Raw genomic sequence first — 14083 nt, forward strand, 5'->3', positions numbered from 1 at the left:
CCAGGGGGAATTCAGAGTCTTCTCTGAGCCAGGCTCTGGGTGAGATAGCTTAGTAGAAGTAGGCTTACTAAACCGGAAACATGCCATTAGAAAGGGGAAGTAGAAGATCTAACCTTTTATGTTAGGATTGATAGGGCAGGACTCTTTGAAGGAAGGGATGCATTTGCAGCCCATATGTTGCTTGCTTTGTACAGAAACATACATACATACCTCTACTCTCACCTCCTTGCTGTATTCATTCCCTGTTCACCCCTTTCTCTCAAGAGCCCTGATCCAAGTCACCTACTTTTCTCCAGTCAGCATAGAGATTGGTACCATATTATTTCCTACCCCTAGGTTCAGAAAATGAACTTTTCTTTTCAAGATTTTCCCCTTTATGGCTACCATCTTTTTTGACTATATTGTTCTGGTAATATTGGATATTTGAGAGTCATGGAATGCTAAAGTATTCAAGGATTGAGGTGGAGGATTACTCAAAGGCAAATGGAAAAGCACACTATGGCAGCAATACATTACACAAAAAGGACCCCTGTAAGAGGGAGAAAGAATAACAATAAAGAATGTGTGATCAACAAAGAAAATGGACTGGTCATATGCTAGAGTGATGAAATATTGAGCTCATGTGTTTCGTTGGTATCTTTGTGCTGTCAGGAAAATGCAAGAAAGCCCCCCTAGAATGTTGGAAAGACAAGAACAAAAGTGACCCAAGAAGAACAGATGCAGATAGGTTTTGAGCTATATCCTTAGAGAGAATATTGACATTGAAAAAAATCACAAATCCATGATAATATTGAAGTACTTCTTCAAACACAAGGAATACAGCAGTTATCTCATTGGAAATTTCATGCTTATTGGAAAATTCATGCTTATTCTTGCAGTCAGCTAGACATTGGGTGTGTGGTCAATGTAGCTGGCCTCGAATTGCTAAGGTATTCATAGGTTGATACTTCAGGCAGAAAGAGCCATCATATTTTATCTTGCACAATGCAAGATTCATTGTCCTAAGGTATGGACTTACTAATGGAGGTAGCACTATTAAAATTCACTGTGCAATCCTGGAAAAGATTAGATTAGCTAAAAGAGAAGATCTCTACCAGCTTTGACATCTTTGGCTCTATGGTATTGTCTTGTTCAAAACCTTCAGTAGTTTTTCATTGTCTATGAGACAAAACCCAGTTTTTTTCAAGGCCCTCCACCTCTGACTGTGACTAGTCTTCCTTGAGCCATCCTGTAATTTTCCTCTATTAACCCTTTATTTTAGTCAGATTGGTCAATTCACCCTGACATGCCCATGGCTTGAATATTTCTGTCTAGACATCTCTGCTTACTTCTCTAGTGTTTTTGTAATTGGACAATGGATATTTTTCTTTCTCTCTCCCCAAGTGTAGGGTGTAGCCTCTGCGCCATCATTACTGGAGGAAAGAAGCCACTCCTTAGTATTTCCTCACTTAAACTAGTTTGCTTTTATTACTATGGACTAAGTGCATTGGGGAAGCAACTTGGTAGAGTAAAAAGCATTCTAGATGGCATCAGCAGGCTTAGGTTTAAATTTGACTTTTCTGTTTACTATCTCTGTGACTCTGGATAAATTATTTAACCTTTCTGGGCCTCATTTTCCTCATGTGTAAATGAAGGGATTGAACTAGGTGAACTATAAGCTTTCTTTCAGGTCTAACTTAATTGATGATTCTTTAACTTTTCCCATCCCATCTTATGATCTGCCTTAGGAAAGGCTTTCTCCATGAAGCCCAGTGATCTCTTCTTTTCCTTTTGACTCCAATACTACCTATTGACTACCTAGTGGGATCCCTTGCCTTCCAGGAATGAAGCAAGAAAATCTCAGGCTAGCCTTTTGTTGGCCATAGTGCCTTCCAATCCCACAAGCACTTATTAAAAACTTACTATGTGCAAAGCACTGAAATAAGTCTCAGAAATACACAGCTTACATTCTATTGGTCATTAAATGCCTCATAGTAACACTTGCAGGATCCAAAATAGGAAAGATCTGTGATAGTCTGCATAGCCATTGCCCCTGTTGTAGTCTAAATCTAGTTTTTCTCTTAGCAATGAAATTCCAGTCATTTTTAAGAATTGGGATGTGGATGCATATCTTTGATCATTGATCACAATCTTAAATATAGGAATAAAGTCTTTGTTCCTTATCAGCCATGAGCCAACCCCAGAACTTGCAGAGAGAAATGAATTTCTAAAAGGGTAGAATAAGAAGCACAGTGTTAGCAACTTTGTAAATACTTTTTTCCACTTGATAAAATGGGACATGAAAGAAATGGGGAAGCCATGATGTCCCAGCAGAGTTATTTTGGAGGATGCTGCTACAGTCATCCTAGGTATGTGTTCTCTGCAGATCTATTCATCCTTCTGTAGTATCTCACTTTTAGAGAATTCTACCCAGTGTGACTGATACAAAATTACCCCCCCCCCAAACCCCCCCTCCATAGCCCTCCTCAAAATTTGAGATATGTCTGAACTAGGAGGAGAATGCTATGGGAAAATAGATGTTCGGCATCTAGTCCAAGATTGGATGATATCCCCCACTCCAGAATGGAGACTTGAATTGGATGTGTCAAAACCCACAGCAGATTGTTGAGCATTCTCGATGATAAATACATATGATATATAAGATATGATAGATGTTGGCAGAGTAAACAATAAGCTTTTAAGAATTAGCATATGTTTCACATTTTTCCTCATTCATACTGGTCAGAGTTGTCCTTATTCTTGATAAAGGATTCTGGGAATAGAGAATGTGATTAGAATGGCCATTTAATCATAAAAAAGGAAACACTTCAATATGTAAGTAATAAAAAGAAACAACAGAAAAGACAAGCAATATAGACTTTTTAATACCCTCTCATTTTCATCTGTCAGAGCTCTGTATGTTTCATTTGTTGTAGCTCTCCATATTTTATATTTTCCTCCTTGGGAAAGGGGAAAAGATAATTCTGATACATTCTAAGGCAAAGAATGTCCCCTGACTGCTAACAAGAAGGGTTTCTGATCGAAGCTACAGGCTTAGTGAGCACAGAAAAGGTGTCACCTACAATCTTATTTTATGCCACTCAGACTCTTTCATCGGTAAGAGCCACATTTCATCAGTGATATTTATGTTGGTTCTAGAACTTTGGTCCAGCAATCTTTAAAAGAAGGCGGACAAAAAGGAGAGGGAGTGGGGCAGGTGTTCATGGGAAAGCAGAGCATTTCTATTTTCCTCCAGTTGAAGTTCCACACTATTCTCTGTTGGCTACTGCCTGTAATAGTGAGTAATGGACAGTGCACCTTTGGATTAGCAGAGCTACATTCAATACCTTTTTGAGCAGTGATCGTAATCTGTTGGGGGAAAAATATCAATTTAAAGGTCAAGTGCTTTCATAAAAAAGGTGATTATTCAGTATTTCATACTTGGAACCAAAGCTTAGTGGGATTCATCGTGTCAGTTTCTTTTGTATGGTGCATATATGCAGAGAAATGGATCGCTTAATTATATAATTATCTGTCTTCAGGGAGGATATCTGAACATGAATAGAAGCCGTCAAGATAGGTACATTGCTTTCTTGTGAGCCTTAATCGATGTCTACGGCTATTACAGGTTACGAGTTGACTTTTAAAATAAATATCTAAAATATAAATTACCTTTACAGTGCAAAGCAGGCATTTGGGTAGTAAAGGATCTCCTTAAGCTGACAAATGGACTGCGATTACATGAGTGGGACCCCAGGCTAACACCATTTCTTTTTCCTTCCTCTAATTTTTAGTCATCAGTCAGATTAAAGGAAAAAAATCCTGTTTCCTAATTAACCAGGACGGGAAAGGGCAGAGAGTTTACCTTAGTGAATGTGACAACTTGAAGTCAAATAATAGCATTAAAAAAAGTCCTCTTTATTCTAAACTTCTACAGAAAAGAGGAAAATCCCAAAGGATTCTGGGTCCTGTCAGATTGTTTGTAGAACTCAAGTATATGTGGCCAAACCCCATTAATTCTGTGTGTGCCTGTGTGCACCCCTGGTCCTCTTGGGTGCCTTTATGAGTGGGATTCACTGTGCAGAAAAGGTTAAAAATGCACTACTGGGACAAACTAAAAATAGATGGAAAACCCATGAGCAGCCACAACCTCTTCTAGCAACAGGCAGCAAAGAAAGGAATGCATTGTCTTTCTTTCTCCTGAAGGTATATCTAGTAATGGTTCAGTCCTTCCCTCCCCAAGTCAATCAGCTCCAAATTCTCTAATAAATGGCAGCTGTGTCTGTTTTCTGGCCTGGGCTTAGATTTTGCTTTATGCCCTTTGACATGGACTCTCGGAGTAGATGTTATGAGAGAGAAAAAGAGAAACAAATTACTGAAAAACTTTGATAAAGTAACCACATGTTTCTTGACCAAGCGCTTCTGGTTGAATGTGCTACCTTGGCCACAGATACATCATTCCTACTTCTGAAGGGGGTCTAATTACTTCAAACATCATGTCAGGACAGCACTGGATGTACAACCTGTATGCTCTTTGACTGACACCAAATAATCTTTCTGTTTCTATAGAATGGTTTCATTCAATCCAACAAGCATTTATTAAAAATCTCCTATATGTAAAGCACTGTGCAAGAAATTTAAGGTGAAATGATAAAAGAAAAATCCCTGCCTTTAAAGAGTTTGCATTCTCCCGGGTGGATGTGACATATAAACAAATATGATAATTTGGGGAGGAGGGAGAGAGCACTAAGAAGGGTCTTCTCTTTTTGGGGAGGTAAGATGGTATATGAGTTGGCCCTTGAAGGAACTTCAGGATGCTAAGAAACAAAGTGGAGGAGGGAATGTATAAGGGTGGGAACAGGAGGGACAGTCTGTAAAAAAACCCACAAAGGTGGGAGATGGCATGCTGAAATTCGGGGACAGGGAACAGGAAAATATTTCATCTTTGATATGATACAGAAAAAGATAATGTGGCTAATAAGAAGGATCCCAATATAGCAGGCCCACAAACGGAAAGTGCTTTATTTGTTTTTTTAATGATTCCAAGAGGAAGACTAGACCAATTAAGCTAATTCATGCCCAAAGATTGCCAAGAAAACGCTGTGCTTTGTTTTCAAATCTCACTATTGCTTGTGATGACATCATGGCAGGTGAAGCATCCACCTTGGAAACAATAGACATTTGCTCCTCTTGAGTTCTGTTGCCTGGTTTCAAAGGCTTTTTGCCTTGTTCTGATCTGCGTGGCTGCAACACATGGTAAATCTTTAACTTCAAGTGTCCTTCTGTGGTGACCAACTAAAATATTAGCAAAATAAATGTTTTATGGGGAAATGTTGGCAGGAGCCCCGGCAGAAACAGGTGGTATTGGGTTATTTCAATATAATGTAATGATGCAGCCAGGTTTCCATCTGGACAGCATGTGGTTGTGTCTACTTAGAGAGTATCCGAGAGTGTGAGTATGCACCAGGGATGCTGGTGGTGTATAAGTGCGCAGCTAGATGGCTACTTTACAAAATAATAGTCTGGGTTTCAGGTCCTCTGGGTTAAATATTTTTACTGTCAAAATCTGAGTTTCTTCATAAAATATTAAAGATGAAGCAAACCTCTGACATGCAATAGTGAGCCGTGTAATTATAAGGCAGTTCCTGGAAGCAAAGGAGTGCTCACATTAGAGTGAGGCGTTTATTATAAAAGAGTTCATTACCCTTGGAAGCAAAGACATATTTTAGTGGGAGCCTGTGAATGGAGAGGCTTTTAGCAAGGCTTACTGTACTGTGAAAAAGAGCCCATCCTCATTGGTAAGACTACAATTAGGAAATAGGAGAGGAAGAGATTAGTTGAAAGTAGAGGGGCCTGGTGGTGATCCAGGCTATAGTGACATAGCCTTGATTTATCACTGGGGAAGGTTGGTGCTCAACCTTCCCTTTCTCTTCACCCCCTCCCCCCACTCCCAATGCATTTGGAGCATAAATAAAGAGGATTTGGGATTTTATTCAGCTTCCCTCCCGACTCACTTAGCCCGATAATAAATAATGGGCTCAGTAACCCCGTATATGTATTCCAGGAAGAGGTATCTAATTATATGTAATGGCAAAAGAAGATCTTTCTCAGAGGCAGCCATATCCCTCTTACCATCTCAAATCGATCTCAAAGAAGAAGACTGACCTTTGAGACGGAGCAGTTCAGTGCTGAATAGGGGCAGAAATAGCTGTTAATCTATTGTTTCAGTAATGTCCAACTTTCCATGATGACATTTTAGGATTTTCTTGGCAAAGATACTACAATGGCTTGCCATTTCCTTCTCCAGCTCTTTTTATAGATGACGAAACTGAGGCCAACAGGGTAAAGTGACTTGCCCAGAATCACACAGCTAGTAAGTGTCTGAGGATGCATCTGAACTCAGGTCTTTCTGACTCCAGCGCTGGTGCTCTATCCACTGTGCCACCTAGCTTCCCTATATAAAGTGGACTTTTGTAGAAAGAAATGCCATTTAATCAACTGGTAAAGGATATAAGGTATTTACTAGGTGAACAGTTTGATACCTAAAAGGAAGAGGAAAAGGACTCATCTTTTTGGCCATCACAGGCACTCTTTCTTATGTATGCCAGTGCAGCATAATCATCATTAGGACATGGTCCGGGAAGTAACGTCAAGGAGATGTAGTGAACAGCATTCCTGGAATCAGGAAGGTAAATGGAGGCAGGGACATCAAGAGATCTGAAAGGCAGCAAAGTGGTATAGTTGATACGAGTGTTGGATTTGAACTGGGAAAATGAGTTCAAATTCTACCTCATACTTACCCATAAATCACTTAATCTCTCTCAGCCTCAGTTTTCCTAACATGGGGATAATAATACCACCTATATTACATGGTGGTTGTGAAGGTCAAATGAGATAACTTGTAAAGTACTTTGCAAATCTTAACCTAGTGTTGACTTTTATTATTGTCCTATCTTATCCCTCTATCAGTCTTAGCTATTATTATTATTAACCTGGAGGATACATGCTGAAGAATTTGTAAGCCAAAATCTGCTGATACAAGTGTGAGGGATTCTGAATCTTCATACCTAAGGGAGAGATGTTAGGTTAATTCAGGGCTTGTGGAGGTACTTACTTCCCAGCAAGAATTTGCTCTATTGGTTCCCTATGTCAAATCTAATGACCTGTTTTTTTCTAGGTTGATATTTAACATTTAGAAAGAGACTGGGATGATCAGATTCTACTAAATTAAAAGCAAAACTGTTACTTAACATGCTAGAGCATCTCACATTTTATCCTCCCTCCCCTAGTTTCCCTTCCTCTGATCTATAAGCTCTGACTTGGTCTCCAAGTATAGCAACGTTCCTTCTCCCTCAAGGAGAAACAAAACACGTTGAATCATACAGTGAAGCATCTCTCTCCAAACTCAAGACCCCCCTGAGCCAAGAGAAGAAAGTGAAGCCTGAGCCAAGATTGTGCAGATGGAAGAAAGCAATGAAGGCAAAATGCATGTGGATGCTGACCCTCCTGTGCTGGTCTTTTGTTTATAATGAGGAGCCAGAGGTAAGGGGGGACCTTGGAGCTTAGAGTCTGTGTTAAACCTCTGGCTTCCCAGATAATTAGCACAGGGCTCTAGGTCATGGTTCTTTTTCCTGGCTAAGCCCCCACGGAAAGATTTCTCAGAGGGGAGCCCACCTGGAGAGAATATCTCTTCCCCATGAATCTCTAGATCATGACATGCGATGAGGGCCTAGAAGGTCAGAAAGTCTACTTTGACATTCTGATCTGACCATGTAGGTATTGTCTTTGATGAGGCAAATCAGAATCCATCTATCCTTGCCTGTCTTGTGCAACTAATGTCCAAGTCCTTCCATAAATCCTTCACAGGAATCTGTCCACTATGCTGGGGGCTTTCCTTTATACCGCTTGCCATTATGCTGGCTACTGATGAAATTCACAAATTATTTATGGCTTGTATCTTCTCTTACTATATGACTGTTGAGAAGGGTTAAAGATGGGGAAATAGGAATCATTCCCTTGGAAACAAGAAAACTCCTTCTGGGAGATTGAGAAATATGATTTTGGGAAAGTAAGGTTGCTATTTCATTCTAGAGGAATTATTCTGTCACAAAGAGGTATCCTTTGAAAATATTTCAGAGTTTAATCTAGTGAGCCATCTTATTTATTTCAATTAATTATGTTAATTTCAGCATCACCACTGCCACTTAATATTATGTTATTTAAAATTTTTTTTCAATTATCAAGCATTTATTTTCTCCCCTTCCACTCCCTTTCCCATTTTGAAAAAAGAAAAAGAAAATCCTTGTAAGAAACATACAGTCAGGTGAAATAAATTCCCACATTGGCCATGTGCAAAAATGGATGTCACATTCTCTGCATCAAATCCATCACCTCTCTCTAAAGAAGTGGGCAGCATGTTTCATCATCTTGGAATCTTGGCTGGCTATTGCATTGATAAGAGTTCTTAAATTTTTTCAAAATCTTTTTTTTACAATGTTATTATTGTCTATATTATCCTAGTTTTACTTTCTTCCCTCTGCATCAGTTCACATAAGTTTTTCCAGGTTTCTCAGACAAATAGTATTCCATTGTTTTCAGATACTATATATTGTTCACCAATTTTCCAATTGATGAAAGTCCTCAGAATCCAATTCTTTGCTTCTCCAAAAGAGCTATTGTAAATGTTATTGTCATATAGGTCCTTTTTCTCTTCCTTTGATCTCTCTGGCATAAGGGCCTAGAAAGGATTTCAGTGGGTCAAAGGATATCTACAGTTTAGTGACTTTTTGAGCATAGCTCTAAACTGCTTTCCAGAATGACTAGACCAATTTACAATTTTAATAAGCCTGTTTTCCTGCAGTCCTTCCAGCAATTGTCATTTTCTTTTCTTTTCTTTTTTTTTGATCACTGACAATTCAGTGGGTGTGAGATGGAATCTCAAGAGTGTTGCTTTAGTTTGCATTTTCCTAATTATTCATGCTTTGGAACATTTCTTTTCCTATAGCTATTGATAGCTGAATGTATTATTTATAAGCACTTATCTGCATGCAATCCTGTTGCATTATAACGAATGTCATCCTTCCCTACCTCCCCCACCCCCAACTCTCTTCCTTCTCTCAGATTAATAGAGTTCTAACCTCCCTTTCAGGTGCAGCTTAATTGAATCTATTTCCTCTGGGAGACCTCTTGCACTTCCTGTGCCCTCAAGAGTGGTTACTGATTCTAATTTCCCGTATGATGCTAGTGTCCTGTCTACCTAAATATTCTGAGGCTAGAGATTATACATACAGCTTAGATATCACCCCCTATCCACCCCCTTTTCTGCTTCCTTCCTCCAGCAATTTGCATTCTTTTTCTCTTGAAATTTCTTTGTATTCTATCATATTATTTTACATTTTCTTTGACTACATGTTATACCCTCCAGTAGCATGTAAGCTCCTTGAGGACAAGGATTGTTTTTTTGGGAGAGTTGCTGGTGGTGAGTTTTTTTTTTTTCATTTCCAAGGGATAGCACCATGCCTTAAACATAGTAGGTGTTTCGTAACTATTTATTAGACTGAACTGTTGGCTGTTTAATATTTCTTTGTATTTCCAGGGCTATCTCCGAACACCATAGGTATTCATTGAGATGTTTCATAAAGGTGATGATGGTATGAATTAAGAAGAAGAGAAGAAATTAACAGGAGAGATTAATATGTTCCCTACTCTGATCTTGGAGATAAAAATTTAGTATGGCCAGGGAAGAGAGTTCTCGTTTGATAAAACTGGATCATTCCAGAATTGCCCTGTTCTAGACCATGCTGATGATCAAAAAGGAATGGCTTGGAGTAAATGATATCTAAGGTTCCTTCCATCTTTAAAATTTATAATCACATGATCCTAGTAGTATACATGAATAGTTGAATTGTGATGACTCTAAGTCAGATGCAGATGATGGATTTTGGGGTCATGTGGTAATCCTAGGATTATAGATTTAGATCTCAATGAAACATTAGAGGCTAACTGATTTAATATCTTTTTTTCTTACATTTGGAGAAACTGAGGCTGAAAGTGACTTGTCCTTACTACATAACTAGGATTTGAACACAGGTGTTTATGACTCCAAGTTCCAATAGTTTGTTCACTCTATGTGCTAATTCTCTGCCTGATGTTGAGTGAAGCTCATCATCTGTTTCAAGCATATCACATGATATGAGGAAGTAGGTGTCACAGGTTATATTGCCTTATGGTATCTAAAATATTGTTAGTAATCCTTTAAGTAATCCTAGCATTTTCCAGAGACTATATGAATTAATGTAAATGAAGTTCTTTTCTTGTGCTTTCCCTTTGCCAAGCATGTTAAGGTTGAGACCTATCCAATATGTTTATAACTTGCCCTGAGAGAATGGGGCTCTGACCCAAGATCACAACAAAGGAGAGGAAGAGGACGATCTTTTTTCTGTTGAAGCCTCCTCAAGGTTTTCTAGAGTTGCTCCCATATGAATCTGACCAGGGATGGCTTGGACCATGCTGGGACAGTCTTCTGGGTCACTGTACCTGTATCCCCAATTTAATCAAATGAATTTGCCTTATGCACACCCAGCTCTTGTAACCAAATGAACAAGATAGTAAGTCAATATAGAATATAATCATAGAAATTTAAAACTACAAGGGACTGTAGAGACTATTTAATCCCAGCCCCTAAATTTATTTTACAGATGAGGAAGTAGAGCTCAGAGAGATTTAGAAAAATTAAGCAACTTGCCCAAAGTCATACATATAGTTTTTGGTAAAGATAAGAACCTAGTTTCTTAGCCTGATAGCCTTTCTACTCTGCCTTGTGGCCTCCCATGATTTCTCAGTTCACAGAATATAAAGGCAGGTGGGGGAGGGAAAAGGTACAAAAGAAAGAACACTGATGGGACCAAGGAAGGACAACTGACACTTTGAACATGACAGAAATGACAGAAAAATATAAAAAGCAGACAGAGGAACTACAAAGGCAGTGCAATCTGGGTCCATTTAGTGTAGGGCCTAACAGCTCAACATAACCCATAAATCATGTCTATCTATGGGCAAGGTACTCTCCCTTTACAGGACTGCCCTTTGATATGGAGTGATTTAGTCTTGAAAATGAACAGAAAAAATACTTTTGCATAAAGAAATATTTAATCTACTAGTAAAGGAGGCAAGTTAATATCAAGGTCAACAGTTGGGTATCTAAAAGGAATAGAAAAAAGCTCTGGCTTTTTGGCCACCCTAAGCACTCATTATTACATATTCTAGCACAGTATAATAATCATTAGGATATGGTCCAGGAAATAAAGTCAAGGATTTTGGACCTCAATGAAAAGAAAAACAAAAACAACCCTGATTCCTCAGGGAAGACTTCAGACCTCAAGCAAAATTTTTGAGATAAAGACACAGAGGGGAGAGATTATTGCCCAATACTTACAACTCATGAGCCTGTTAAGGTTTTTGTTGAGTCATCTCTAAGGACTTCAACTCAGCTTGACTTCAAATACTTCTCACATCTCTTTTTTCCCTGGGTTCATCAGAAGTCTCCATTCTGTAGTCTTTCAAGGATAACAATAAAAATGTCAGGTTTCAATGGCAATTCAAGCTTTGCAAATACTTTCCCTCCCAAGAACTCTTTGAGTAGTCTGAGGCAAATAGAATTATCCTGATTTAAAGTATGAAGAAGCTGAGATTCAAAAAAGGTCAAATGACTTGCTTAAGTGTGGTGGCTTTAGCTTTTCTTACTTCAAGAAAAATACTCTGTGAATTCATACTTTTGCAGCCTTTTCGAATTCCTGCTCTTCACAAGGCCAATTGTTAGCTGCCAAGGATAAAAAAGAGTTTCCCGTGGATCTTGTCTTATTGGAATTTATAATCTAATAAGTGAAATAATGTACAGAAGTGAGTGCAAGAGAATATCATAAGTGCATGGGAGATTTTAAAAATATGGAAATTCTACAGGAAGGGAAGACTACTATTGATTGGGAAAATGAAGGAAGGCTTGCTGAAGGCAGTGCTCTTTGAACTGAATATTATGCTTTTCTACCTTGTAGCTCTTTGTTGATCCTCTGTTTTGGTGGGACATTTTCTCCAATTTGATAAGACCTCCTTGAATTAAGTCTTAGTTCTCTCAAGTATGAACAATATAATAAAACTATGTGTAAGCTTTGGACTTAGTAAACATCTGCAGAATTTTAGATTTAGATTTAGGGACCTTAGAGGTCATTAAATGCAATTTGGACATGAGGAAACTGAGGCAGTGAGAGGCTAAATGACTTGGTTAGCATCACTTAGCTAGTGCCTAAGATGGGATATGAATCCTGGTCTTCCTCACTCCAAGTCCACTATATAAGGCTCCTCATCTCGTTCAATTCTCTATCATTTGATAACACTTTTCAGGAGATTAGCATTAAGAGAGAATACCTACTTTGATGAGTTTGTAGATTCATTGAAGCATATATTCAGTAGACGCCTGCATCATAATGGATAATGACCTGCTGAATATCACCCTCTAGCTAGAATCAGCTAGCTGAGAAGATTACTATGGCAGAACTTTCAGGAAATGTCATAGAATGAAATCAATTCCCTTGTCAAAGTCCACAGAGATTGTCTGTGCTTCCTTCTTTGTCTTAGTTGTCTCCTTTCTTAAATGACCAGGGGAGTAATATCCCCAGGGTCGTTGGTCTGCTTTCAAGCTTTACAAAATATTTTCCCTCCCAAAAACTCTTTGAGTAGTCTAAGGCAAATATTCTAATTTAAAGTATGAAGAAGCTGAGATTCAAAAAATGTCAAATGACTTGCTTGAGTGTGGTGGTCTAATACTCAACAATCATTTATTGGAATTGGGCCATCTCTACTTCCTTGAATATGTTGTCTGATAGCGCTGAAGTCCATGCCCTGAATGCTTACATAAGCCCCCACCTTTGCCCTGGTTTAAAAAATCTAGGCATCTACTCCTGGATAAATCAGAGCTTTGCAACCCCAAATCAAAGCTTTGCAAACTCCATTTCAAAGAGCCTTGGCTCAGTTCAGATCTATTGGAAGGCAGAAGAAGCTGGAGTACTGGAGAGAGTCCAAACCAGTTCATCAACCCTTAATATTTTCAAGAAAGTTTTATTTTGCTGTAGTGTCTAGCAGAGAGTTTAAGGCTGCCCTGGCATTGGATGAAAACCAGTTCTATTTGGAGCTAGTGACTTCATAAGCTTTTGTAGCATGGAGTCAATTAAGCCAGGAACCCCAAGAAAGGTGTGTCTTTCAAGGTGACCTGGTTATTTAATGGAAAGACCAGAGTTATGGAATTAAATCAACTCTACTCTTGTGAAGAGACAGCCTGTATTTTGAAGCTCCTAGGAGAAACATACTGGTTCGTTTATAAAGTTGTGTTTTTTTTTCCCCTGAAAAAGGTTCACCTCCCCCTCCCCCATCCTGTCTTTTTCACATGGATCTAGTGCAAAGTTTTACCAGAGTTCTTTGTGGATTGTTAAATTAAGTTCTTGAAGAATCCCTTGGGGATTGCACATTTTATCTCTTTGTGTGGTGCCTGTCACCTTTCTGATTTAACAGTCACTATTACTCTTATAAATAGGAACTATCATGTCACCCTTATAGCATCTTGTATGAGGTTGACAAGGTACAGGTATGTCCTTTCTATAAATCAGGATCAGAGCCAAAAATGAAACTCAGAGAGATTAACTGACTTGCCTCAGGGTGCGTCAAGGTTAAGAAAAAGTTGGGAATTAGTTCTAGACTCATTGCCTCCCAAATTAGCTATCTGTGTTAAAATATCAAGGGCAGATATTTCATCTGAGAATTTTCATTTGCATCACTCTTTTTTTAAAATTTTATTTTATTATAATTTTTTAATGTTTAACAATCACTGCCATAAAATTAAGATTTTTATCCCCCCCACACCTATCCCCCACAACCCCCCTCGCTCCCCATGACTGCAACAATTCTGTATAGGTTCTACATATACTTTCCTATTGAGTACATTTTCACTATAGTCATGCTATGTAGTCGAACTAAAATAAATGAAAGAAATCATATAACAAATCAAAACATGATACACAAAAACACACACACACAAACATGATCTGCTACATTCTGC

This window comes from Notamacropus eugenii, chromosome 1 (genome assembly GCF_028372415.1).
Source record: "Notamacropus eugenii isolate mMacEug1 chromosome 1, mMacEug1.pri_v2, whole genome shotgun sequence".
Lineage (NCBI taxonomy): Eukaryota > Metazoa > Chordata > Mammalia > Diprotodontia > Macropodidae > Notamacropus > Notamacropus eugenii.